Source organism: Pelodiscus sinensis, chromosome 14, assembly GCF_052426305.1.
Source record: "Pelodiscus sinensis isolate ZL-2025 chromosome 14, ASM5242630v1, whole genome shotgun sequence".
NCBI classification, from domain to species: domain Eukaryota; kingdom Metazoa; phylum Chordata; order Testudines; family Trionychidae; genus Pelodiscus; species Pelodiscus sinensis.
The window spans coordinates 5,216,085-5,242,989 of NC_143065.1; the positions used below are offsets into that span (position 1 = coordinate 5,216,085).

A 26,905-nucleotide genomic window follows, 5' to 3' on the forward strand; every position below is an offset into this window, starting at 1 on the left:
AAACCATTTTACTGGATATAAAAATAGTCTGTCACATTTTAGCCAAAACATGTTCCTCTACTAGCTTTTAATAAGTCCATTTACCTTGCTGGAGTCTTGTTTCCTGAGCTTTGTTAAATGTTCTCTTCCTCCTCCAAAGCCTTTGCAGGGTCTTAGTAACTCTCCTTACATTGCTGTAGTAATGTATAAGATGGTAAAAGATTATTATGTTCTCAGCTGTCAGTTTTCTAAAGTTGCCCAATAATGATGGACTATCTATATGCACATATTTTACCATCTCATTTGCATACCTGGTTTTGATTTAGGCCACATTTAAATGGACCTCTTCTGAGCCATTGATTTTTCATGATTTAAAGTGCATTTGGATTGACAGATTAAAACACTGTTTATAGCATGTACCTGACCTGACATCTGCCAATGTACACAAATATGCCAGGAAGGTTTGGCTAGAAGTATTGTCATCAGAAGCAGTGTGCCCTTGATATACTTAAGTACCAAAATTTCCAGCCCACAAAAGGTTATACCCAAATAAATGTCTTCGTCTGTAAGGTGCCACAGGACTCCACACTGTTTTTTTCCGAAATAAACTAACACAGTAGCCTTCTGGAAATTATGATGTGGGCATCTCTTAGGGTTGCCAATTTTCCTGATTGGATGGATCCAATATCATTTGCTGTAATGGTATCCAGTCCATCAGGTCAGGAAAATTGACAACTTTATCTCTCCTGATATCTGCCTCACAAGCTTAAAAATGGGGGTCTGCATCTTTACTAAGACGCCTGGCAAGAAACTTGAAAACTCCTCTCCTATGTCAGTACCGCTTTGTTTCATGGAAACCTATTAGTGTTGTACTTCTTGATCTACCAAAGTGTATTTGCTTTTGAGCCTCTGAAAGACTGGTAATGAAGAAGATACAGAGATGAAGTAAAAGAGCTGAGAGGGAAGGAAAGTAAAGTCAGATGTCTGAAACAGATTGTCTCAATTTTAAACTTTATCTAGATGGAAACAAAGCCTAGAAATGTTATCTTATTCCAAGGAGTCATAATTTTCCCCCTTGTTCATTACAAACAGTAAACATGTCAGCACAGCTGCCACAGCTGGTAATTGTGGTTAGAGTCTGATCTGATCGCAAGAGATGATTATGTCATGCAGGTCGCCAGACAAATCTCAGACTCAGCATTTATTACTAGCTAAACCAGTTTAATAATACTCCAAAGGACAACTGACTAAATAGGAAAGAAGTGAAGGGCCAAAGTTGTCTCCGTTATGAAACTGAAGGGAATGTTGGATAATTTCACAACTGTGATTGTAAGCACCTTTTGGGTTCATCTGAATTATTTTGAGGCTTTTTGTCAGAAATATTTCCATCTGCTAATGTTAGTAAAGTGAACTAATAGACTCATCACTAGCCAGAATGTTCCAGCTTTTGTAGGGGATCCACAACAGAGTACTCACAAATCTTGTCTCTGTGTGTCTAGACTATATTCCTCTGTTGGCAGAGGGATGTAAATGAAGCACTTCGAAAGTGCAAATGAAGCGGGGATTTAAATATCCCGTGCTTCATTTGCATAATCACTTAATCACTTTCTTTCCAAAAAGCTCTATTTTGAAATTGAAACCGCAGTCTAGATGCGGTTCTTTCAAAAGGGGGCGCTTTTTTGAAAGATCCTGTAAACCTTTGGAGGACTTCTAACTCCGACTCCTGTAACCCTCATTGTACAAAGAATAAAAGAAGTGGGAAGAAAAGTGCTCTATTTCAAAATAAGTGCTTTGTAGGCGCTCACTATTTCAAAATAAACTACTTCGAAATAAGATATGCAATTATTTCAAGTTAAGCCCTTCGGTGTAGAAGCACCTTACAATGGAAAAGATCTCTGATTATCCTTGTCTCTTTGGGATTAGGAGATTTATCTCAGGACAGACTAGAATCAGAGCTGGAAAAAAGCAGAGTAGGGCTTGCTGATTCCTGCAGGCTCTGAAACATATGTGAAAACCTCCAAGTATTTCACTTCTACACAGACACCATTTAGGAAATATCTCACTTTGAAAGAAGGTTTAGGATTTTCTCACATCATTATTTGTACAACCTTATTTGTATAAAACTGGGATTGCAAGCTCTTTGAGGCAGGTCTTCTGTCTTTTCTTTACCTATTTTCTGAAAGCCTCAGACTCACCATTATTCTATCAACATCTTGGCTACTACTTCACTGGCCAGTCTTGTGCAATGAGCCGCCATTTTGCACAATGGGCTATTGCGTAAGAATTCTTTGCTTCAATCTTCATGGCTAAGGATGTTAGGGAGATTCCCAAATCTGCACCGTCCTTTGTGGGTGATGAATCTGAGGAACAGACCCGGATTGAAGTGTCATTAGAGGAGGTTATGGAACAAATAGAAAAAGAAATCTCCGGGACCGGATGGCATTCATCCAAGGGTTCTAAAAGAACTCAAATGGGAAATTGCTGAGCTATTATCTGTGGTTTGTAACCTATCCTTTAAATCGGCTTCCGTACCTAATGACTGGAAGGTAGCCAACGTGACACCAATATTTAAAAAGGGCTCTAGAGGCGATCCTGGCAATTACAGACCGGTACGTCTAACTTCAGTACCAGGCAAATTAGTCGAAACAATAGTAAAGAATAAAATTGTGAGGCATGTAGAAGAACATAATTTGTTGGACAAAAGTCAACATGGTTTCTGTAAATGGAAATCATGTCTTAGTAATTGTGACGGGGCAGCCCCTGCGCCCCGCACTCACTGGGCGCCGTCCCCGGCTTGCTGGGGAGAAGCGGCGGCCCCACGCCGGCTTGTTCTGCCGCGGACAGGGCCGAGCGGCAGCCCCAATCAGCTGCGCCTGACTCCACCGCCGCTTCCCCAGCTGTGCCAGAGCACCGGGCACTGACACTGCCCATGGCGTCGACCCGCGCCAGTGCCCTGGCGGGCCAGCCGCCCCTGCAGAGGGGGCGTGCTGGCCCCACTACGGAGGATGTCAGTGCGGCGGGACGCTTAAAAGGAGTGCTGCCGCCAGAGACAAGGGGGGAAGGCAGACACGCAGCTGGAAGGAGGAAGCACCAACAGAGGCACCTCGGACTCCGTCGGCGTAGACCCCCGAGACCTAGTCGTCACGGCGGCCCAGCGAGGGGGGTAGGAAGCGACCCAGGGCAGGGTGCTGGAACCCGGGGGGTTGCTGTGTTTAGGGGGTCCGTCCCCCACCAGCCAGGACTGCAGGGATTGGCGTATCCCCCCAGACCTTAGGGCCCTGGGTCGGGGCTTGGAGTGAGGGTGGGCCCGAGCCCCCCTACCCCCTCGCGCCAACGCGGACGCCACTCGCAGTAGACCGAGCGTGGACAGACCCTGTCAGACTCGGGACAGGGCTCTTGGGTGATCGGGGAGCACGAAGAGGACGAGACCTCGGGTGAGGGAAATCGGAGGGGAGGGCGGAGGACCCTGCGTGGCCCTCAGGGCGGGCGGCGCCTGCACTGTGCCTCTCCACACTAATCTATTAGTTCTTTGAAGGGGTTAACAAACATGCGGACAAGGGGATCCAGTAGATATAGTATACTTGGATTTTCAGAAAGCCTTTGACAAGGTCCCTCACCAAAGGCTCTTGTGTAAATTACATGGCCATGGGATAAGAGGGAAGGTCCTTTCTTGGATTGCGAACTGGTTAAAAGACAGGAAACAAAGGGTAGGAATAAATGGTAAATTTTCAGATTGGAGAGGGGTAACTAGTGGTGTCCCCCAAGGGTCAGTCCTGGGACCAGTCCTTTTCAACTTATTCATAAATGATCTGGGGAAACAGGTAAGCAGTGAGGTGGTAAAGTTTGCGGATGATACCAAACTGTTTAGGATAGTCAAGACAGAATCAGACTGTGAGGGACTCCAAGAAGATCTCACCAAACTGAGCGACTGGGCAACAAAATGGCAAATGAAATTTAATGTGGATAAGTGTAAAGTAATGCACATCGGGAAAAATAACCCCAACTATACGTACAGTATGATGGGGGCTAATTTGGCTATGACAAATCAGGAAAGGGATCTTGGAGTTATCGTGGACAGTTCTCTGAAAACTTCCACGCAGTGTGCAGTGGCAGTCAAAAAGGCAAATAGGATGCTAGGAATTATTAAGAAAGGGATAGAAAATAAGACCCAGAATATCTTACTGCCCCTGTATAAAACTATGGTACGCCCACATCTTGAATACTGTGTACAGATGTGGTCTCCTCACCTCAAAAAAGATATTTTGGCCTTGGAAAGGGTTCAGAAAAGAGCAACTAAAATAATTAGGTGTGGAGAGGGCCGATAAAGAAAAGTTATTTATTAGTTCCCATAATAGAAGAACTAGAGGACACCCAATGAAATTAATGGGTAGCAGGTTTAAAACGAATAAAAGATAGTTCTTCTTCACACAGCGTGTAGTCAACCTGTGGAACTCCTTGCCAGAGGAGGCTGTGAAGGCTAGGACTATAACAGAGTTTAAAGAGAAGCTAGATAATTTCATGGAGGTTAGGTCCATAAAAGGCTATTAGCCAGGGGGTAGAAATGGTGTCCCTGGCCTCTGTTCGTCAGAGGCTGGAGAAGGATGGCAGGAGACAAATCGCTTGATTATTGTCTTCGGTCCACCCTCTCTGGGGCACCTGGTGCTGGCCACTGTTGGCAGACAGGCTACTGGGCTAGATGGACCTTTGGTCTGACCCAGTATGGCCGTTCTTATGTTCTTATGTAAGGAGCAGTCTACACTGCTCCTTCTTGCGCAAACACCCCCTCTTGTGCAAGAGCCGTTCTGCCTGAAAATGGCTCTTGTGCAAGAGGGGGTTTTTGTGCAAAGAGAGTGTAGACTACTCCTTCCGCAAAAATAGCAGCTCATATTGCCATGCCTCATTTGCATATGTTCTTGTACAAGATATGGCCAGTGTAGACATAGCTCTAATGTTCTGGACCTAAATGACAGGCTCAGGCCTTGGAGGTTGGTGGGGCAGAAGTTGACTTTGTCACTTTTTCAATGTCCTGTTTTGGTAGCAGTTAGCCTTTTGGGCCTGGCATACTTTAAAGTATCCTCTGGCTCTCTAAATTATCCTCAGATGCTTATGGCCCCAATTGGCCTTTCTCATAGTTGAGAAGGTGAAATGCAGTCCGTCTATAGCCATGCCCTGATTTATCCCTGGCTAAGCCACAAGGTGCTTCCTATACGGGGAGCTGTGAAATGATGTAAACAAAGCCTCAGAATTCCATCATTTTATTTAGGTGTGTACAGCCTTGAATGTGTCAAACAGCATCTGGAAGCACTTCTTTCTATTATGTACTGAATCTGCTATCTTTTCACTGTAGTCATAGAATCACAGAAGCATAGAATCATAGGGTTGGAAGAGACTGCACCAAGTCATTGAGTCCAACCCTTGCTCAAAGCGGGACCTACCCCAACTAAATCATCCCAGCCAGGGCTTTGTCAAGCTGGGATTCAAAACCTATTGGGAATGGAGATTCCACCACCTCTTTAGGTGACCCATTCCAGTACTTCATCGCCCTCCTAGTGAAATAGCTTTTCCTAATATCCAACCTAGACCTCCCCCATGTAATTTGAGACCATTGCTCCTTGTTCTGCCATCTGTCACTACTGAGAACAGCCTCTCTCCATCCTCTTTGGAACCTCCCTTCAGGAAGTTGAAGGCTGCTATCTAATCCCCCCTCACTCTTCTCTTCTGAAGACTAAATAAGTCCAAATCCCTTAGCCTCTCCTCATAGGTCATATGCTCCAGCCCCCTAATCATTTTTGTTGCCCTCAGCTGGACCTTCTCCAATGCATCCGCATCCTTTTTGTAATGGGGAGGCCCAGAACTGGACACAATACTCCAGATGAAGCCTCACCAGTTCTGAATAAAGGGGAATAATCACTTCTCTAGATCTGCTGGAAACGCTCCTCCGAATGCACCCTAATATGTCATTAGCATTCTTGGCTACAAGGGCACACTGTTAACGCATATCCAGCTTCTCATCCCCAGGTCCTTTTCTGCTAAACTGCTATTTAGCCAGTCAGCCCCCAGCCTGCAACAGTGCTTGGGATTCTTCTGCCCCAAGTGCCAGACTCTACACTTGTTCTTGTTGAACCTCATCAGATTTCTTTTAGTCCAATCCTCCAATTTCTGTAGGTCACTCTGGACCCTATCCATGCCCTCCAACGTATCTACCTCTCCCCCAGCTTAGTGTCATTCGTGAACTTGCTGAGGGTGCAATCCATCCCCTCATCCAGGTCATTAATACAGATGTTGAACAAAACGGGCCCTAGAACCAACCCCTGGAGCAATCTGCTTGACACCCACTGCCAACCAGACATCGAGCTGTTGATCACTACCTGTTGAGCCCAACAATCTATCCAACTTTCTGTCCACCTTACAGTCCATTTATCCAACTCATACTTCCTTAACTTGCTGGTAAGAATACTATGGGAGCTTGTATTGAAAGTTTTGCTAAAGTCAAGGTAACTCGCATCCACTGCCTTCCCCACATCCATAGAGCCAGTTACCTAGTCATAGAAGGCAAGCAGGTTGCCCATGACTTGCCCTTGGTGAATTCATGCTAACTATTTCTTATCACTTTCCTTTCTTTCAAACTGGATTCCTTGGGGATCCCCTCCATGATTTTTAAGGTACTGAAGTGAATCTGACCGGTCTCTAGTTCCCTGGATTATCCTTCTTCCCTTTTTAAAAGATGGGCACTACATTTGCCTTTTTCCAATAGTCTGGGGCCTCCTACTTAATTCCTTTTAAATGAACTGTATCTTTTCTTGTGCTTATAGTAGCAAGATCTTTTTGTTCTAAAAGCGAAGCAAATTCTGCAGCTGCTTAAAAAAAAATCTTATGACTATTTTCATATATGTAATATCTAGAGCATGAAATGTAAAACCTGCCAAATACCTCTTCTGATTTGCTCTCAAGTAAAAGTGCAATGGCAATCTCTTAAGCAAATACACTTCCAAACAAAATATTCTAATGCAGTAAAGCAAATTAAGCACATCTTCTAGTGTGATTTGCAAGATGCTTTTTGTCCCTACTGCAAGTGGCCTAAGTAGCTCAGAATGACTCTTATGGCTGTTAATCCTTAGATGCCTTTCGTTAGGCACCTTACACAAGGTAAGTGCTATTGGATATAATAAGACTATCTTCAACAAGCTCACCAGGGAATGAATTGCTGTAGAAATCGTGACAAGGTCTCAGGACCTGCTAGTTCTACAGTCCATGTTGGCCCAGTGGTTTATGCTCACCTGATTTCTCAAAACTACTGCTGACTGGGAGAATGGCTGAATCACGGTGCAACTGAGAAACACTTTCTTCTGTTTACAAGCAGTGCTGAGGAACGACTGATCATTCCAGCCCCTATAATTTTTTACTGGAAAAATGTTTTTGATTATGGGCATGGTTATTTTTACTAAAAAAGTTAGTGATATGAACTGTATGGTTAATATAGCTTTATCATAATAAGAGGATTAAACCAGTATAGCTTATTCCTATCCCTTTATGGGCATAATTATATTGATAAAAATACCTTTATATTGGTGCAACTTTCTGTGCTAATAGGACTATGCCAGTAAACACTGCACAAGCCCTTAGTTTCCATTGTTGCAACAGCAGTTTCCCGCTAGTGCTACTTTTGAAAGCTTAAAGTCACTACATATAAATTGCTGTTTTGCCTTGAATGAGTAGATATTTTTAGTCACATTGAAATAATCCATTGCTTAGAATTTTGTTAGGTGCCACCTCCTCTTTATTCATCATCTTAGGCATGGACTTCTGGGCCTATGTGCAAGGTAGATGTGAGGGTACCTATGTTAGCATTTTACACATTTGAGGAACAAAATGTAAATTGTACCAATGTATGGTGAAGGTCAACAAGGCTCTGTGTGGAAGAGGATCTGCCCATGTGGGTCTCCTTGCAAAATACAAGTTTAGATTCACTTGCTCTTTAGCCTTCTGGGTTGGTGTTAGAATAAAATATGGTTGCCTCCGTGCGAGGGGAGAGGAGGAAGCTTAAGGAGACCAATTAATTTAATTCAGCTCTGTAGAAACATTGCCTCAATTTTTGAGAATTCCTTCAGTCTCCACCTTGGGTCTTCTAGCTGGCTACTGCTGTAACGTGTAGTATCTAAGTATGAAATTCAGTCTTTGCCTTTTAGCCCTTACTTCCAAAGAGTATGCACTGCGTGAAAAAGTCAAATGCAGGACAATGTAGCACTTTAAAGACTAACAAGATGGTTTATTCGATGATGAGCTTTCGTGAGCCGGACCCACTTCCTCAGATGAAAAAAACTCAGATGAAAAAGTCAGGCACTCAGTAGCTGGGTTTAGATGCAGGCTTGTGGTATAGACTGAGTAAAGGTGTGGGCAATTGGAGGACACTGCATTTTCTCTAACAGTAAATCAATCAACTGCTCTACAACCCCATTCCCCCACTGAAAGCATACTTTGTTCTCCTCTGCTTTCCACATCACGGTACGGAAACCATGCCCTCTTGGACACTCTCTCAGGACTTCTAGCAGCTGTGACCGAAGAGGGGGACATCTTCCATGGGGCCAGAGCTCCTTGCTGTACTGCCAGCCCCCTGCCCTGCCTGGAGAACAGCCTGTTGGCGGCGGGAGAGAGGGTCATACTGCAGATTGCAATAGAGACTCTCTTCCCATCACCCAGCTGGGTCCCTGCATTACTGCAGCAAGATCCCCTTTCGTTCCCCTCCGCTGGGCGCAGTGGGCTGGGGGAGTCTCTGATGCTGTCTCCAGCCCCTCTCCCCCAAATCAGTGTGGGCAGCAGGGACCCCTTGCTGCTTCCATGCAGTGAACCCGGGGGCATCCCCGGGCCAGCCCCTCGTGCAGGAGACGCTGCTGCTGCGCCGGGGGGGGGGGGTCCCTGCTGCAGCTGGGGAGGGGGATCCGAGGAGGGAAGCTGCCAGCTGGGGGGGGGGAGGGAGGAGGAAGGCAGCCCAGTCCCCGAGTGATGACGCGTTTCCTGCTCTCGCTGGGTAGGGGGCTGCGAGCCCGGAGCGAGCAGCCGCTGCAGGAGGCGGAGGAGCAGCGCGCTGGAGCCGGCGGCTCTGGCAGGCAAGGAAGGGGGGGAAGGAAGCGACCTGCAGGGGTTGGGCGCTTTGCAATGCAACAGTCACGCCTGTCCCGGTAGGAGCCTCGGCGGAGTCTTTCCCCGCTCGCTATTGCACGTTGCATGGACTGTCTCGTGTTGCCTTTTTTTTTTTTTAAAACCCCAGGGACTAGTCCCCGTGTGCACCGGTTGAGCGGTGGGAAGGCAGCAAGCCCGTGCGCAGCCCGGCCGTGCAATGGGAGCGCTGGATCTGCAGGGGAATGACCCTCCACCTGCCTTGTGCATGTAGCTATGGCATTGCACTCACCCCCGCAAGCAGCGGGGACATTGTCTGGATCCTACCGGGGAATCCTGGCTCGAAGCGGCCAAGCTGACGCGGCTCCGCTCTTGCCCCGATTTGTTTCCCGGGGACGGGGCTTTTGCAAGAGGCAGACCCCCTCCGCCCCCGCTCCCTAGATCCCAGCTGCTGGGACTGCAGCGTGCTAACGCTTGTGGATAGCTCGCTTCATTCCAGCACACGCTAATCCACGCCGGGACCCTGCCCTGCTCGCCTGCAGAACGGAGGCGGCCCAGGGAGCTGTAATAAAAGCAGTTTGCAGCCGGAGCAAGGCTCTTCCCCTGCCTCACCACACCCCCCGCTCCGGAGCAGGCTGCCGCCCGCGAAAGAAGCGGTGCGGAGCAGCACCAGAGGAGAGCGGGGGAACGCGGGAGGGGCTGATGGGCTGTTCCCCTCCTGCCCGAGCTCGCTGTGGAGGAATCCCCCTTTGCATCTCGTCCTTTACCTCCGGGGGGGTTGGGAGTCGGGGGAAGCGGGAGCCATATTTTGTGGCTGAGATTGTATGAGACCAGCCCACGTTGCATGCACTGGGCAGCAGCAAAGTGTGTGTGTGTGTGTGGGGGTGGGGGGGTGATGAAGGGGGGTCACCGCTCTTGCTGGCCGCCGGTACGTGTGTGCGGAAAAAGCGCTGGGAGGCGGGCGGTGGCTGCTGCGGGCGCTGCCCGATGCGCGGAGAGGGCGAGAGATTGCACGGGGGGAGCAGCGCGTCCCTGTGCCCCGCCGACCTTTCAAGGACGCTGCTTTTCTCTCGGAGCGCAGGAAACGCGGGGCGAGGGCTGGACCCTTTGCTCGGGCTCGCCCGGCTCTTTCCCCCTGGCAGGAAGGCAGCCAGGCTGGGCAGATGCAAGGGAAGGGGGCGTGGGAGGCGGCTGGAGGGCGGGGGATGGGCGAGCAGCGTGCGGGAAGACAAGCGGCGCTTTGCACAGGGCCCCAGGACGGCTGCTGCCCTGCCCCGGGGGGCGAGCATCTTCAGGACCAGGTGCGAAGAGCTTGGCCTCCCAGCCTGAGTCCGGCTTGTACTGGTGTTGCTCGGCGGGGGTCATTGACCCCCTTGGCGGGCTCGGGGTTCCCATCTCTCTTGCCTCTGAAATGGCCCTAAAACATGCGTGTTTGCAGGCTGCATAGCCCTGCCTTTATGTGGCCGGTGCGGGAAGCCCATTGCACGGTGTAGGTAGCTTCGGGACAGATCATCGACCTCTGCGGAAGCAGTTGGCTTAAAAGGATATTTAAAATGTGAGCAATAAACACAGGTGATGGATTTCAACATTATCTCATTTGCAGGGCGTTTTTTCCTCTTCATTAACTCGAGCTGGTAGATGAGTTACCATCACTTGTTTCTAGTCTCTTTCACTTAAGCACTAAATGGATGCTTTAAATAACAAATTCCTTGATTTTTAAAAACAAATCCAACGGATTAAACAATTGCTCACTTCCTTCCCAAGTCTTATAAAATGTACTTTGTCAAAGTTAATTTGGGAGCCAGGTTTCATCCGTGTTAGTTTTGAGGCAGAGACTGTACTTTAAGTTTGAAAGTATACTTCTAACAAACATGTCATCTGAAGAAATGGTTTGTGCCCAGGAAAGCTCATGATACCATCTACACCTGTTGTTAGTCTTTAAAGTGCTACTAGTCTATTTGTTGTTTAAGAAGCATTAGTTCATGCTGTGTGGAGCTTTTGCATGTCCAGGGAAGGAAAACCTGCAGGGAAAGTGTGGTAGTGGTAGGAATTTTCCTAATCCTTCCTCTGGTGGGGGGAATGACACCTTCAGGTGGGTTGTAGGTATGATGTGAAGGAACATCATATCTCCTGTATGCTAATTTAGTCTCATTTGTATGTCAGTGTTCTGCATGCCAATATTGATGAAATCTGACAGCACTAGTCATAATATCCTACACAAATCTAGCATATGGAACATTTCCATATGTTGAGTCTGTTTGAAATAACAAATAACTGCTGGTTAGTTAGCATAAATGAGTCTAACTTTTAGCTCCAGCAAATTAAAGTTAAGTGTAGATTTAAGTTGGTTTGTTTACCCCTCCCCCCAAATAGTTGGGTAATTATTATTGCTCCTGTTATCTACATCCTGTATGAACTCAGTGCTATATTTTTGTCTTTTTTACTCACTGGTTGTAGCAAAGCTTTAGGATTATGTTGGGTCCCCTTGTTGCCTATGCATCAGCACCACAATTGTGCATTTGTCCGGTTATAATGTATATGGATACCAGTTCCAGATTGAATACTGTTTGATTTCTATTCCCTGGACTGAGTTTGCAGGGTTGGCAGAAACAGACTAGCTCAGTTTACAAGTTTTGCATCTCCAATTTAACAGCAAATACAGAACCTTACAAGAGTACTTCGTAGTGACTTTACAGTATCAACTGTAGTATAAGTTGGCATATTGCTGAATAGCTGATCCTGCATACTATTAATATAACATCATCTGTTATATGATATCAGTAATGGAATGTGGTACACTCAAACTTGAATCTATTTGAAATGTTGCCATAACACCATAGTAGTGACTAAACATTTTTTCCAGTTAAACTAGTGGGGAGCATAAGACAATGGAGGTGGGGGGTGGAAATGAATTTCCCTTTTGGAGTGATCACTGTAAGATGTCAAGGATTAATTAGTTCAACTTTGAGATCATTAGTTATGCAGTTTGATTTCTTTTTTAGATGACAGCTAATCAAAGTGCTGAACTCTTCTTAAATTATAAAAATCACCTGCTGTTAAAATATAGCTGTTTCAGCACATTGCTCAGTCATATTCTATACAATCTCAAGGTTTTTGTACCTGGAAAGATGTCTTTAGCTGTTGTTGAAACTGTGTACTATATCTGGAACGGCTTAAGCTTTATGGTGACTTAAAATTTCTGCTTGTGGAAGCTTTTCAACTCTGGAGGGTTCCTGACACATTGAACCAAGAGTGTTCATGGCTTTCAAAACTTCATTTGTAGAACATATGTCTGGTTTTTTTACTGTACAAATGTGAGGGCCTTGCACGGGCAGTTTCCGAAGCTGTCAGTGGTGAATTAGTCATTAGAGCTAGCCAAAAGTGCAGGCATCCAACTCCATTCGTTTCCAAGGCATTCTGCTATTGGTGCTTTATTCCAGCCTATAATGTCAGCCTTTATTCCAGCCTAATGTCTTAATGCAGTATCTAAAATGCCCACAAATTAGTGATAGGTCAGCCTCAGAAATTTCAGTTAAACATCCAGTTTTTCTGGCATCTTGGATTTGCAAAACTGGCCTAGGTAACTGGCTAGAAAAGGCTTCTGGCTTTCAGATGCTGGTGCTGTTCAACTTAACAATAGCTAGGAAATGTAGAGAAAAGAAAGTGTGTGTAAAACACAAAATCAACTTTAAAACATCAAAGAATTGCACCAGGTTAAATTGTCAGAGCTTTGGTTTACATATTTACTAGTGAATCTTTCCTTACTATTTGCAGACAGTTGAATGCTGATAACGTAGAAAATAGCAGAGTGGATGAGTAGTTATGACGGACATGGGAGTTGCCTGTAATACATCATACATATTACATGTTGAAACTGTTTTTGCTGTGATATACAAAGGGTTTAATTTATCAAGAGTTACCTATGCATAGCAGGAAAGAGGACAATAGCATCTGATAGCTGCATTGTTATCACTGACTTTTGAAGATTTACCTCTGACTGCTGATTTCAATATTCTGGCTTGTAAATGTGGGAGTGGGACTCCACATGAAGAAACACTGGAACCAAGAATTTAGGAGTGTATTTAAAGTACTTGGGGATGGTAGAAGGGAGGTACGCACTGCAGAGAGTCTCCAGATAGTTTGAGTGTCTGGGATGAACTAAGCCTATGTAAACCTTAAGCTTTAGGTTAGACTGATATGCATAGATGTTTTTATTGAATTTCAATTTCTTTTTCTCTCATGTTTTATTCCCATTGACGAGATTAAATAAAACTAAATATTTATTTGTGAAAAAGGGTGTCTGGTCACTGAGTAAACGACTCATCGTAGCTCCTGAAAGAAGACTTGCAGGTAGCTTAAGCCTAGTCAGATCTGCTGGGTCAGCATGGTTGGTACATTCGTTAAAATGATCTTTGGTCCAGATTAAATGTGGGGAATTGTGAGACTTAACTGCGGGGTAGATGAAGGAAACAAGTCTATCATCTGAGTGGGTGCTCTCAGACACCAGAAAAGTGAAAAGGGGTGCAGTGCAGCTAGCTCTGAAACCATGACATTGACCTTGAACGTTGGCCACAATACTTGGAGCTGAAGTATGAATATTGAATTTTTTAGATTTCAGAGTATTCATTAAAGCTGTGCCAACAGTGGGAATCTTGCTTCATGGTGGTGTCAGGAAATCATTTTGCTGGGTTTGTTGTTCACATGTTTATCTTAGAATTGTTATTGAACGAATCTGAGTACTCAAGGGGAAGCTGGTAAATGTTCATTGTTTTCCAGCCAAAGCCATAAATTGGGTTTCTGTCTCCAGAGATCCACCCCCTCAGTTCTCAAAGTTTTACTAGAGCATCCTAATAAAATTAGAAAATTTAATGGCTAAATTTGCTGCATGATAGTCAATGTACAATATAATGTTTTGAAATACCTTTGCAATAACTGTGGTGCTAATTACTCATTTAAGTCTGTTTTTACTTGGCAACAGCGCTATTTCTGCCAAGCTGAGGTCAGATTCATACTTGAAATTAAATTACCTACAATCTCCCTTGTAGGGATGTTAGATAGCATGTTTTAAGATGTCTCCCCGGGGACTGGCTCCTGCCTGCTTCTTCCTCCCACCCACTCCCCCGCTGGGGAATTGTGAGCCTTCACTGCAGGGTAGGTGAAGGTAACAAGTCTATCATCTAAGTGGGTGCACTCGGACACCAGAAGAGTGAAACGGGGTGCAGCTATATCAGGCAGCAGTGCAAGAGTGGAGAGTGGTAAGCGGATCAAGTGCTCGTGGGGAGCTGGGTTTTAAGCCAGCTCCTCACAGGCACCGGCTCTCCCTCTCCCCCTGCCACCATTGCTGCCTCAGATACAGAAGCAGAAAGGGGGAGGGGAATGTGTGTAGTCAACAAGATAGTAAGCCCAGACTTATCGGTTAACTGTGTGGTTGTCTACCTGTTGACATTCCTACTCTCTTGTACAGAAAGATAATTTTTTTAATACTTGTGCACTGAGGAAAAAAGTGTCATAATTTAGAACAAAAAAATCAAAGTTGTGCTTTAATGTCTGATTGCTTTGGTATGGTTGAGACTTGATCTTTCTTTCAAAATGATGACTTGTTGCCTTTGGAAAGAGAGTGAAGAAAGATGTTCGTGTTCTAACTCATAATGAAGAACAGTTAAAGAAATGCATGACTGGGTAACTTCTTGGCCAGTGCAAGCTAACTTATATTTTTCTCAGTGGTGGAGGAGGCACTAGTTCCAACTGTCTGCCATGAACAGTTAGTGATTTGTTAACTGGACTGAAGTAATAGGATTAGCATCCTGCATGGTAGAATTGTCTCCCACTGTAAAAAGGCCTAACTGAGTCTTCTACAGGTTGAACCTCTCTAGTCCGGTAGCCTCAGGACCTTACCGCTTCTGAACAAGAACATTTACTGGACCATGGGAGGTCAATATTGTCTAGCAGCATTACCAACACTTCCACTGCTTACTGGGCGGATGGGGGAACATTTAAGGGTAAAGTAGAGCTAAATAACAGCCCAGAATACTGAGAGTTAGGACTTATGGCTGCAAACAAATGTTTTGGGACTGCAGGAACCTTGGCCACACCCATGAAAAGTGGACACCTGGCTAACTAAATCATTCTGGATGACAGATGTTTCTAGACCTGAAAGTTCTGGACTAGGGAGGTTCAACATGTACTTGAAAATTGCCTACATCAAACCTTTATATTTTTATTTATACACACACATTCTTTAGTTAGTCTAAGGTTATTTATGGCAGGACTAGCTACTTGCAATTCCATTCTACCTGCTACTAACTAGCCTAATAAATAGTCTGCTTAGTTATAGGAATAGTTGGCTTAGCTTGGTAGCAGTAGAGTGAGAAATGAGTGCATCAGAACTAGGGTGAGGAAAAGGGCAAAAATAAAGCTTGACACATTATAATTGGTGAGGGAAAAGATAAGACAAGTAAGACTTGTAGGAATAATACATGAAATGCTGGAAGATCTCTTACATGTGTTGCATTATTGTAACCTCAGACTCAAAGGCAGGTGGTTTTTATATGAAATCAAGAAGCAGAAGAAAGAATAGCAATTTAAGTTACAGATCTCACGTGTGGTACTCTTGTAGTTTTTGGAATAAAATACTTCCCAGTCAGCCAGGATTGTGTGAGAGATACATTGTAACCTAAGAGTTTGCAAGGGAGAATTGAACTGTTCAAGGAAAGGCTCAAATGAGGCAGCCACTAGTGCCAAAACAAAACATGGGGATTGGTTAAAGGAAGCCAAGAGGCAGGACTGTTCCTTATCCAGTTTGTATTGTATAGAGCAATACTGAATGCAGGAGGAAAATGCCCTCAGCCTATGTAGAAAGGTGTGGGAAATGACTGCTTTGTGAGAGAGAGAAAAAAAATACATGCAATGACAAAGGACATGGTGAACTCTGAAGATAATCCAAAAACTCTCAACATACATATAGTCCAGTGGTCACCAACCAGCTGAGTGCCGTGGACCAGTGCCAGTCGATCTCAAGGCAGTGTCCCTCTCCTGCCCCCCCCCCCCCCCACAACGAGGAGCCCGTGCTGGTGCTACAGCCTCTGGCCCCTCACAAAATTGGAGCCAGAGCCGGTTTCCTGTGGGTGGGGAAGTGCGTGCTGCTCCTCCCCTCCCCACAGCAGTGTGTGTGCTTTCTTATCTTCCCTTTCTTCCCTGTGCTCCGGGGAGAGGGGTGGTGGTATTAAGATGGTGGCAGAGGATCGTACAAGGAGTAGATGGATTTCTTAAAGGAACCACGTGTGCTTCTTCCAGCGCTGCCTGAAGATCCTGCCTGAGAGATACCTGTCCTTGGAGACCCCCCTCAGGTATCGGCCATATTGCTCCTGCCCCCGGCCAGATACCTAGCCCCAGCTTGCTCCTGCCCCTTACTTCTCACCAAGTTTCTGCACCCCCATCCCTATCCCACTCCCCGGCAGCTCTGTCCTGCACACTGGACCCCTCATTTTTGGCCCCTCCCCAGAGCCTAGGAGGGCCCACAAAATCCACTAACTATGGAACCCTAGGGCTATGTCTACACTCACGTCTTCTTGTGCGAATAATATGCAAATGAGGCTGTGTTGAATTCCGCCGAGCCTCATTTGCATACCTAATGAGCCACCATTTTCAGAAGAGGCTCTTGCACAAGAAGGAGCATCTACACTGCCCCTTCTTGCACAAGAAAAACCCTCTTGTGCAACGCTGTTACACCTATTACTTGAGAGGAAGAACGGCATTGCGCGAGAGGGTTTTTCTTGCGCAAGAAGGGGCAGTGTAGACACTCCTTGGGCAAGAGCCTCTTCTGAAAAAAAATGGTGGCTCATTAGTTATGCCAATGAGGCTCGGCGATATTCAACACTTAGCCTCATTTGCATATTACTCGAGCAAGAAGACGCGAGTGTAGAATTAATCTGGCCTGAGGCCTTGAACCTCAGTCCTACCTTCCTCCCCCCATTGGGCTGGAGTGCCTGGGGAGTGAGGTGTCTCAGTTGGGCCTACATCAGTGAGGGTTGGGGTTTTTTGTGGGGGTTGGGTGTTTTTTTTTTTTTTTTATCATCTCATTTGGGTGGTCCCTGACACATTTTTCTCTGGGTCAGTGATCCCTGACCCGAAAAAGTTTCCTCACCCCTCCCATAAATAAATATGGTGTTGAAACCTTCTGTGTAGGACATAATATTTTATTTAAAAATGAAGCCTGGCCAACAAGCCCCTGTCTGGTTGCAGCATCTGCTTGCAGCATCGTAACACTCCTGCACCTCCCGCACACCCTAGCCCTGAGCCTGTCATACACCTGAGTCTCCTGCCCCACATCCCAGTCTTCTGGCACAACACATCCACACCCACAAACCTGTGCCCTGAGCCCCTCATACATCCCAACTCCAACTCCTGCACCCCCACACTCACAAGCCTGCAGCTTGCTCAGCAACCCAACACGTTCCAGCCTGGAGATCTCTCCCCTTCACCTCCTCCTGTACCCAAATTCCCTCCCAGAGCTTTCACCTCTCACCAATTCCCACACCCAAATCCCTCATTCCCACTCCAGAGACCGCACCTCCTGTCTTAACCCAGTGAGCGTGAGTAAGGGCTGGGGACAGCAAGTAGTGGAGAATAGGGGAATGGAGACGGCGGGGACTCAAGGAAGGGGTGTGGTCTTGGGCAAAGGACTGGGTAGGTCTTGGCTTGCCCTGTCATTTAAAAAGTGATTGTGAGTGTAAAAAGGTTGGAGACTACTGATATAGGCCATTCAACTGCTGTATTTGCAACTTCGTGTATAAGTCCACAACCCACCTTGATTCCAGCTGGATTGCAGAGCCAGCTGCAAAGTCATCCAGAAAGTTTTAAAAACAGCAATACTGGACTGGAAAAATTAGACCAGATACAAAGTACAGTAAAACTAATCTCAGACTACTGGGCCAACACAAATGGACTAAAACCCATGCAGAGGGGTAACTGCTGGGGCATCATAATTGGTGAGACAGGGCAGTTCTTTGTTGGGAAGGACATATGGCTTTTTTACCCTACAGTACCAGAATAGTCACATAAGAATGGCCACTTTTGCTCAGACCAAAGGTCCATCTAGTCTAGTATCCTCTCTTCCAACAGTGGCCAGTGCTAGGTGGCCCAGAGGGAATAAAGTCACTCATTCCCAGTTTCTGATAACAGAGGCTTGGGATACCGTTCCTGCCCATACTGGCTAATAGCCATTGATGGACCTATCTTCCATGAACTTATCTAGCTCTTTTTGCATCCTATTATATACTTGGACTTTGCATCTCTGGCAAGGAGTTCCACAGGATAATTGTGCATTGTGTGAAGAAATACTTTCTTTTGCTTGTTTTAAGCCGGCTACTTATTCTTTTCATTTTGACTAACAGGTAAATAAATTTAGCAGACCGTTTGGAACAGAACTTTAGTGCACTTCTAGGAGTGTTTCTGTCTTTTGTTCATAGCCTTGTATTGAAACCCATTTTGCTCAAGACACCAGCCACAATTGCTGAAATTGAGCCTGCTTTTATTAACATGACTGTACTGTGTTCATGAGGAACTGGTTCTTATCTAGGTTAATCACGTTAAGGGAGAACTTCAGACTGTCCATAGGTTGTAAATAGGTGATATTTCATACAAATAACTAAAACTAGTTTTTTGTCCTGGATAAACAATTAAATTCTTATCCAGTGTTTTAGTTGGCATACTGTGACTGTAGCTGTCTGCTGCATTGAAGAGTAATTTATGGTGCGTACACCTGGTCAGATTAATTTAAGTATTAAATGTTGGGAAAACTTTGGTGTTAGCTGATAATGGTAAAATTCTATCTGGATGCTATATTGAAAGTATATTGGGACGATGCCGACTCTCCTTCACAGAGTGGCGGTATAAATAAAAGAAGCAATTAAAACAAATGTCCATTTGAAAGGAATCTACTTTGGAATTGGAAAAATAAGAACCCGATGAGTGTCAGACCCTGTTTTGCTGTACTGTTTAAAATGAGGATGTATAATGCATGAAGTTCAGTACTAGATCGTATCATTTCGTGCACTAAGTAACATTGCGAGTCTGGGGCAAACCGTCAGCTAGTGTGTTTTTGTTTTTTCCCAGGCCTCTGTTCTTAACTTGTTTTATGGCAAATCTTGTTACAATCAGATTGAGTCTCAGGTTATAAGTGAGTGAAGAAACAAAAGGAGAGGGTTCTAATGTCTGGAAGAAATGAAAATAACTGTGTCATGATGCCCACCAGGTGTTGTAAGCAGAACTCAGCTACATGAATTACTTGGAGTAGGAGCGACGAGGAGTCCTGTGGCACCTTATAGACTAACTGAAGTGTAGGAGCATAAGCTTTCGTGGGCAAAGACCCACTTCATCAGATGCATGCAGTGGAAATTTCCAGAGGCAGGAATAAATATGCGGGCCAGGATCAGGCTGGAGATGACGAGGTGGATCCAATCAAGGAGGATCCTCCTTGATTGGATCCTCCTTGATTGGATCCACCTCGTCATCTCCAGCCTGATCCTGGCCCGCATATGTATTCCTGCCTCTGGAAATTTCCACTGCATGCATCTGACGAAGTGGGTCTTTGCCCACGAAAGCTTATGCTCCTACACTTCAGTTAGTCTATAAGGTGCCACAGGACTCCACATCGCTTTTGCAGATTCAGACTAACACAGCTACCCCTCTGATACTTGGAGTAGGAGAAATCTCTTCTGCTTCCTGTGTTCCCACTTCATGTTTGTAATTTGAAGTATCTCAAGTGAAAATGAAATAAGGCTTTGACCCTTTCTGCAAGTCTGTCTGAGCAGTGTGTGAATGTTGACATTTTGAAGTATCCTCATTGACTTCTCAGGTAACAGCCACAGAAGTAAATGGGGAGATTGCAGACTTCAGAGCTGTTGGTTCAGGTTCTTTTCCTAGTCATAGCAGCTTTTAGTCACAATTACTTAATATTTTTTAATGCTTTCTTCACAGAACTATCTGCTCGAGATTGATTAGAATCATAGAGCTGGAAGAGACCTCAGAAGGTCTCAAGTCCAGCCCCCTGCTCTAGGCAGGACCAATCCCAGCTAAATCAACCCAGCCAGGGCTTTGTAAAGCAGAGACTTAAACACCTCTAGGCATGGAGACTCCACTACTTCCCTAGGTAACCCATTCCAGTGCTTCACTACCCTCCTAGTGAAATAGTTTTTCCTAATATCCAACCTGGACCTCTCCCACCACAACTTGAGACCATTGCTCCTTGTTCTGCCATCTGTCACTACTGAGAACAGCCTCTCTCCATCCTCTTTGGAACCTCCCTTCAGGAAGTTGAAGGCTGCTATCAAATCCCCCCTCCCTCTTCACTTCTGCAGACTAAACAGACCCAACTCCCTCAGCCTCTCCTCATAAGTCATATGCTCCAGCCCCCTAATCATTTTGGTTGCCCTCCGCCGGATCCTCTCCAATGCATCCACATTCTTTTTGTAGAGGGGGGCCCAGAACTGGACACAATACTCCAGATGCGGCCTCACCAAAGCCGAATAAAGGGGAATAATGACATCTCTGGATCTGCTGGCAATGTTCCTCTTAATGCAACCTAATATGCCATTAGCCTTCTTGGTTCTTCTTGTTAACATGCCTGTAGAAACCTTTCTTGTTATCCTTCACATCCTTAGCCAGTTGCAATTCCATTTGTGCTTTTGCCTTCCTGATAACCCCCCGGCATTCTCGAGCTATACATTTAAACCCCTCCTTGGTCATTTGTCCAAGTTTCCACTTTTTGTAAGTTTCCTTTTTGTGCTTAAGTTCACCAAGGATTTCCCCTGTAAGGCAATCCGGTCTCCTACTGTGTTTGCCTCTCTTGCTACGCGTCGGGATGGTTTCTGTCTGTGCCTTCAATAAGGCTTCTTTAAAATACTGCCAGCTGTCCTGGACTCCTTTCCCCTTCATGTTAGCATCTCAGTGGATTCTGCTCATCAGGTCTTAGAGAGAGTCAAAATCTGCTGTTTTGAAGTCCAAGGTGTGACTTCAAATGAAGGTTGAGACTCTGAATTATTGGTTAGAGATCTGTTAGTGCCTTTCTAATGAAGGATCTCAATGAGAGCTATTTGGGTTTTCAAAATTGAGGAAGATTATGGCTGACTTGTTAGGGGTCTTGGTGTGTTTTGAGGAATCTGGCTTTAGGAACATTGATTTCAAGTTGCATTCTTATTTTATCTGATATAAGAAACTGTGGTTCCTGGCTTACAATGCACTCCCATAATTACAATAGAAGTGAAGAGACAAACTTTAAAGTTAAAAAGCAGTGCACAGAGGGGATGTGAGGGAGAGTGCTCCTGCTTTATGTGTGGATCTACAGTAATTTTTGTTCAACAAAACTTAAAACATCCTAGCAAGATGTCCAGAGAATAAGCTAAAGTACCACAACTGCAAGTTGAACCTCTCTAGCAAGTTGAACCTCTTTAATCGGGCACTCTCTCTGGTCCGGGAACATCCGTGGTCCAACATGATTTTAGTTACTTGAATTTTTGCTTATTATGGGTGTAGCTATGTTTCCCACTGTCCCGTCAAGTTTTACAGCTGCCAGTACTGGCTGTCAATATATTGTGCTGCTATTTAGCTCTAATGTAAAATGTCTTCTCAAAGCCCAGCAAGCAGTGAAAATGTTAGTAATGCTGCTAAGCGTAAGCATATTTTTATGCTTTATCTACTTATGCTTATCCGAATACAGTAACATTTTGTAACAAAAAGAACTAACAGTTTATTTTGAAGAGCACTAATAAGCCTTGGCTAGGCGTTGGCTTATATAGGGCAGGGCTATTAACTCTCTCTTATTTGTGTAATCACGTAACCGCTAGAATTTCCAGTGGTTACATGCTTACGTGTGGTGGGGGGTGGCAGAAGCCGGTGCTCGGGGCAGCTCTCCCCTAGAACTAGCTTCCAACTGCCTCTGATTAAAGAGGCAGCAGCGTGGGAGGGTAGGTGGCTCCATAGGGAGCCAGCTTGAAATCTGCTTCCTCTGAGTACCGACTCTCACCTGCCCACCTCAAAGTCAGTTGTGTGCGAGTATGTGTTTGGGGGCGGGGGGAGAGGCGGCTCAGTGGGAGCTGGTGCTCATGGGGAGCTGGCTTTTAAGCCAGCAACTCCCAGCACTGGCTCCCACTTGCTTTCCCTCCACCCTTGTGCTACCGCCTCTGTGGGAGACGGGGTGGGGGACAGATGACTCCGCAGAGAAAGCCGGCTCCACACACGTGCTGGCTTCTGCAGAGCCACCTGTCCCACCCCCTTGTTGCCTCCCACAGATGCAGAGGCAGCAAGAGGGGGTGTTGCGTGTAGTCGATATGATTAACCAATAAGTCTAGGCTTATTGGTTAATCGTGTATTTGACTATATACGAACATCCCTTCAATCGGTGTGCATGTCTTCCATTGATAAAGAGGATGAATAGCCTCTTGAGCTTTCCCTGTGCAAAACTTTTATACTGAGAGAGACAAATTTATTTGGGGGTTTGTTTTGTGTTTTTGGTTTTTTTGGTCTCATTTGGGGGTTGGTTTCCTTTGCTTTGTCCTGGAATTGCATCCTCCCAAAGCTGAAGTGGTTCAGTGTCTGCCTTGCTCTGCAGGAAGATCAGTAACCCCAACTCTGTGCCTTGTCTGCGGGAAACAAGATGATCTGGCCTGGCAGGACAGGGTGGTTGGGACCTCAAGAGAGCAAGAAGGTGAGTGTCAGTGGCATGATCAGCGCACTGGGGAACAATCCCCAGGGGACTCTGTGATGTCACTCATCACATCTCCCATTGATCAGATTGGAAAAGAAAAATTCTAGTATAAGTTTAGCATAAGTTCATGCAGGCTTGTTAAATTTGTCACTTGCTTTTTTGGTGTATTACTGGCATCCTTTCTCTGTTGCCACCAAGAAAACATGCTACATTCTCCTATCCTTTGATACTGCTTTCTCTTATCAAGGTCTCCAACTGCATGCCTCAAACTTTGAGAGCTTTGAGGGAGGTTTTTTTCCTGCCTTACCACATGGTACAATTGGCTGGATGCAGGATCAATGTCTTATCTTCCTCTGAAGTTATGGACACAGATTAGTATTGTAAAAGACAGACCAGGCATCATGCTTGGATTTGAACAACTCACTTTTCAGGCATGTTTGAACTTGAAGCTTTATTCAGCTCATACCCCACAAAACTAACATACCAGAGAAGTGAAAGTAGAACGTAACATAAACAAAACAACACATCCAAATTGCTGGCTGCCTTGGTCTACATAGCTGAGTCTTACAGGGCAGTGTCTATATCTCTTTGTAAGTTATGGAAGAGAATTTGTTCTGAATTTGCAAATGCTTGGTTTAAGCTAAAAAGCCAGTATAATTAAATCTGTGTTCAAATACAGCTGTCCAAAGAGGAGTGGTCACTTGGAATGTGGAGGTGGCAGTCCCCAGGTATTGTTCCTGAAGATCTTATTGTAATAATTATAAGGCAAGTGTATTTAAGAAATGGCATTATAATTTGAATAGAAATTTTTATTCTTGTACTACACTAATAAAGCCAGCCGCTGTAATCTGTATGTGACTTCAGTGAACTACCTTAAAAAGACTAATTACACAGAACCCTCCTGTAGCACTCCGTGATCTTCTGAGACTGGGGTGGGTAAGATCTGCCCTGCCAGGACCCTCAGGCACAGAGCGGCCCCGAGCCCTGTGGCGCTCTGCTCCGGGCCCCAAGTCATCACCCAAACTCTTGGCTCCCCCTCTTCCCCAGGTCACAACAAGGGCGGTGAATGGTTATCTAGTAACCCTCACCCTTAACAGGTGAGCCTTACGGGCTCCGATTAACCAGTGGGGTCTGGAGCAGCTCCTTGCCCACCATAGGCAAGGGGCTGCTCAAGCCACACAGGTACCACCAGAGGCAGGGGCGCTTCAGCTGGCCAGAGCAGCCCCTGCCCGCTTCTATTCCCTTTCTTAAGCCAGAAACCTCTCCTGCACCCATACTTCCTCCTAGATCCTGCACCCCAATCCTCTGCCCCAGATCACAATCCTCTTCTTCACCCAAACTCCATCTCAGACCTCACATCCTCTTCTGCAACCCAGTCCCCTATCCTGGGCTCCCTTCTGCACCCAACCTCCCTCCAAGACCCTGTATCCCCTCCATAGAAAAATGTGGCTCTTGACCACTTACAAAAAGTCTTGGGAATGGTTCCCCCATCAAAAATTATTGCCCAGCCCATTCTTAGCTGTTATTGGGTGTGTACAGGAAAACTTAATAAACAGTGCTTTTGTAGAAGACAATTGCATTGACTCCTGGTGTTTTGGTAACCGAACATATTTTGTGCCATGTGGTAATCAGGCAAAGTGGTTGCCATGGGCCCCACTCCTTCAGGGCCCCGCGCTGCCTGGCTGTTAGCTCGCTCGCTCACTGCCCTGGCTGGGAGCTGCCCGGCCATGCGGTGCGGCCAACTACAACATGCTGCCTTGGGTCCCGCAAACTCTTTGGCCAGGCCTGGTGGTTATGCAGTTAAGTGTGAAGTAAAAGTGACTGCTGAAAAGTTGGATCAGAGCAATAGGCTGGAGAGAACTTATGCTTGAACTTCTGTTTTTTTGTATTTTTTTACTGAAATATGAGTATTGTGATAAGTGCAGGCTGGGGACTGAACTGATAGTGTTGCTAGGTACTCTAGTCCTTGGTAAGTGAGTTGACCCAAATGCTTGGCCACCAAAGGTTGTGAACCTCTACAGTTGGGACAGTTAAAAAGTAAAGTTCTCGTTTGGGGACTTGGGGCATATTATTTCAACACAATTAAATTTAGGAAACATTAAAAACTTTCTTTGGCCGCTTTCCCTAGCCCCAGTGAGACTAATTATGCGTTTTACTTCAGTAGATGGTATCACTGATGCTTCTCGATATTGCTCTGTAGTTCCCTGTAGTTTAGGGGTACTCAACTTTGGAAGCCCCGGGGGCCGCAATGATACAGCACATGCTGAGGGCTGCAACTTAAGTGTGGTTGTATATATATGCAAATAGCTTCTTCCACACTGACGGGCATGAATATAAAGATTAAGGCAAGACTGTACAAAATGCAGGCCCCATTTAAGTCAGTTCTGCTGATATTAACAAAATGCAATATTTACCCGATCTCCAATTTATAAGACAGCAATTTTAATGAGCAATGACAGTCCAGGAATGTAACTCCTAAAATGCATGTCAACAGAAGACCATTATATTAATGACTTTTTTGTTTTGGCTTCACAATTTTAACACGTCATACAAAAACTGCCAATATGGTACTGGAATTTACTGGACTATAAGTACAATCAATATGAAGATTGTGTCTGCAAACTTTTCACCAGCTGTTTCACATCAGGCTTGTATTCTGTTGTAGCAGCAGAATACAAGCAGAATACATCTGACAGTTGGTCAGATGTCTCTCAGTAAGAGAGGTGTGCAGTTTTGACTGGATGATTCCCATGGAGCAGAATGAACTTGCACAGACATATGTAGACCCAAAGCAAATTAGCACTTTTTTGGCACATTTTAATAATGCAGGGTACATGTCTTCCTGTACATAGGTCATCCAAAATGTTCGTGTTCTCTTCCTTATGCCTAGCTTTTAGAATACTGTTGTTTTGCATTTCTATTGTCGCTTCTTCAGATGTGGCCCTCTCAACACCAAATTTCACTGCTGAAGGTGAGACTGCCTTTACCTCAACTGAAAATGGATTTTCAGTAAATTCAAGAACTGTCTTCAGGGATTTGACATGTAGAAAACGAGAAGAAAATTCATCTTTCAGCTCTGAGGTGTACTCGGTAAAAAAATCAGGAAAAAAAGATGCATGTTTCATCTTCAGCTGTGTCACTTGCGAGTTGAGGATGGAAAAGCGAGTTAAGTCTTTTTCATTAAGCTGATCTGCAAAAACGGCCAGTTTGTTTCAAATGTGGAAACATCACATATCAGAGAAGGCAACATTTTTTTTCTTTGCCTTGAAGTTTAAGATTGAGTGCATTTAAGTGGTGTTTCATATCAGTGAGAAAAACCATTTTTAGCAGCAGTGTCTCTTCATCTAAACATGACAGTAAGTCCTGGCGATCCTTTGCCTCCAAAAACACTCGTACAGCAGGCAGTAGATCCATAAATCGATCTAAACACTTTGCCTCGACTTCAGCCATTTAACTTCTGCAGGCATTGCCAAGTCACCATACTATGTTTCATACTCCTCAACAAAAGCTCGAAATTGTCTGTGTTCCAAGGCATTTGCAACAGTGGAGTTGTCGATTTTTGTGACACTATGCATTGTGCTTTTGATAAATTCTCTCTTCAGTTTGCTGCATAACTGTTCTTGGTGCAGAATGCAATGGTATGAAAAGAAAACTGGATTTTTCTTCAGCAAAGAAATTAGCCCCTTCTCTTTTCCAACATTGGAGGGAACGCCATCAGTTGTTAATGAAGTAAGCTTCTTCAAATCAATGCATTTTCCTGGTCCTTCAAAAAATGCCTTCAGCGCACAATAAACATCCTCTCCCCTCGTTTGATCTGTAAAAGGTAGCAGAGTAAGCATTTCTTCAACATACTTCTTGCCATTGAAAAAACACACCCAGATTATGAACTGAGATATGTTTGAACGATTTGTAGATTCATCCATTGCCAGAGTGAAATACTCAGAACTTTCAATGTCTTTTAGCAATTTAGAAAACAGGTTGCCTGAAATGCTTTCAATTTGTCTTACTACAGTTGAATCACAGACTTGCAGTTTTGATATTTAACTATATCCTCTTTGTTTTTAAATTCTGCAAAAAGTGATTTGCTGCAGTCCAAGAAGCACTGCTTCA

General features: G+C 45.1%; 1 protein-coding gene across 7 annotated transcripts in view; it reads left to right on the forward strand.

The window, feature by feature from the left end:
• The first annotated feature begins 8,967 nt into the window (after nt 1–8,967).
• Nucleotides 8,968–26,905, forward strand: part of TLN2 (talin 2) — a 372,445-nt gene continuing 354,507 nt past the window's right edge. For 4 of the 7 annotated variants that reach the window (XM_025186799.3, XM_075897671.2, XM_075897672.2 and 1 more), the window contains exon 1: nt 9,006–9,155. The gene's annotated coding sequence lies outside the window, so the exon portion shown is untranslated. Of the gene's footprint in view, nt 9,156–26,905 lie in introns of all 7 variants that reach the window. The other 3 variants (XM_006127334.5, XM_075897670.2, XM_006127336.4) reach the window with 2 other exon arrangements.